At 42.2% G+C, this 2,044-nt stretch overlaps 1 pseudogene; it reads left to right on the forward strand.

Annotated features, from left to right (window-relative positions):
• Positions 1-663: 663 nt before the first annotated feature.
• Positions 664-1,365, forward strand: LOC127677578 (phosducin-like protein 3; annotated as a pseudogene).
• Positions 1,366-2,044: the final 679 nt, after the last annotated feature.

The raw sequence follows: 2,044 nt of genomic DNA on the forward strand, positions 1-2,044 counted from the left end.
CTCAGAGACTATCAAGGCCCCTGTAAAGCCTAAAGTAGTTAACCCAAAGGTGACAAATGTCCCAAACTGCAAGGACTTGCTTTAATCACCCACCCCAAGCTTGGGAATTAGATTTGGGTCTACAGAGCCAAGGGTGGCAGGCTGTACCAACCAAAACCCAAGGCTCAAACCAAGGCCAAGGCTTAAGTTACAGCTCAGGCGCCCAAAGGTGCCCAGGTGACAGAAGCCTTCTAGGAAAAGCTATGGCAAGCAAGTGAGCTTCCTAGAGATGGACCACCATTTTCGCATGGCTGCGATGGGTGTACTCTGGAGGGGCACAGCCCCAGAGACTCCGACCAAGGATTGCGTCTCACTACATTTATGCCTGCCCTGCCACCATTACATAGCCTAATGAGTTCTGGGCATCAGCCCACCTTATTTGGCAAATTTCTTGCAGATAAATAGGAAGAGGAACTTTCATGAATTAATGCTGTTTATATGAATTAATGACTTTATAGTCATTATGAACCTGACTTGGTTCAAATAATTTTAGGAAGAGAGTTTAGGGAAATGGTTTTAGTTGTTTTGACAGAAAGATGTAGTAAAGTTTGAATCAAGTATAGAATGTGGAGAGAGGTGCAGAGGAGAGCAGGCAGAGGGCTGGTCTGAGCAACTAGAGGCAAGATGCAGGACTCCAATGCAGACAGCGAGTGAAATGACATGCTACGTAAAAAGGGCATCCTTCCCCCTAAGGAGAGCCTGGGGGAGCTGGAGGAGGAGGAAGTGGAGAAGGAGGAGCAGCTCCTCCAGCAGTCAGTGGTGAAAACTCCGAAGACATGACTCTGGAAGAGCTGGAGGAGAACGAGGAAGAGTCCAGTGAGGAGGACAAACAAGCTCTCGAGATACTGGCAGCAAAGGTTGGCTGACTGGAAAGCAACTCAGCTGAAGAATAAATGTGGAGAAGTTTTAGAGATCTCAAGAAAGGACTATGTTCAAGAAGTTACAAAAGCTGGCAAGGGTTTGTGGGTGGTCAAACAAGAGATTCTCCTCTGGTCCATGATAAACCATCACTGGAGTGGATTGGCAAGGAAGTTTCCCCAATGTAAAATTTATCAAAGCCATTTAAACGACCTGCACACCCAATTACCCCAGGAATCTCCCCACAGTGTTCGCCCACCGGGAAGGGGATATCAAGGCACAGTTCATTGGTCCTCTGGCATTCGATGGCAGGGACCTGATCATAGATGAGTTGGAGTGGAAACTGAGTCAGAAGCAATTAAGAGAGACCTGGAAGAGAACCCCAAGAATCCCATCCAAGACCTGCTGCTGTCCTCAGTATGGAGACCCTGTCCCATGAGGAGCGACAGTGATTCTAAGGGCGACTAAGACAGCAGTGATAGAACCTTTTGAACTTTCTTGATATGATGAATTTTCTGCATTTTTAATAAGGAGGGAAAAGCAAAAATTTATCATTTTGATTTTTTTAACCTTTTTATAATTATTTAAATTTTATAAATTTCAGATATAACCATTCCTGGAATTTTTAAAAAAATTTTGTTGGAACTCTTTACATTAATAATGTTTCTTTAAGAGGAATTCAAGCAAGCTATTATGTCACATATCTATATTTTCCTATGTGTATTTCAGCAAAGCGTGAAACCATTCAGTATTTTTTGACAAGCAACTATATAGAAAGGAATGTGGAATTTAAAAATATAATGCTAATAAATTAAGTTAAAAACTGTTTAAAAAGTAACTGCAAAAAAGGAGAAGTCAGCTTTATAGTTAGACTGTTCTTTTCATTTTATAAAGCTGGCAAAAGAAGTGTCAGCTAAAAGATATGGCTGATAATTTTGAGACAAATACTATCAAATTAGCTGACAAATTTCAACTTACTGCTATGTTTGTTTGCTTTGAGTTAAGGATTCCAGTTAAACTAATGTGCATCTCTGACTGCTAAGACCCAGCTAGTCTTTCTGATGGCACAAGCCTTTAACCCCAGCACTGCGAGATGAGACGGGCAGGTCATGTGAGTTCAAGGTCAGTCTGGTTTGCATAGTTACCA

This window comes from Apodemus sylvaticus, chromosome 2 (assembly GCF_947179515.1).
Source record: "Apodemus sylvaticus chromosome 2, mApoSyl1.1, whole genome shotgun sequence".
Taxonomy (NCBI): Eukaryota; Metazoa; Chordata; class Mammalia; order Rodentia; family Muridae; genus Apodemus; species Apodemus sylvaticus.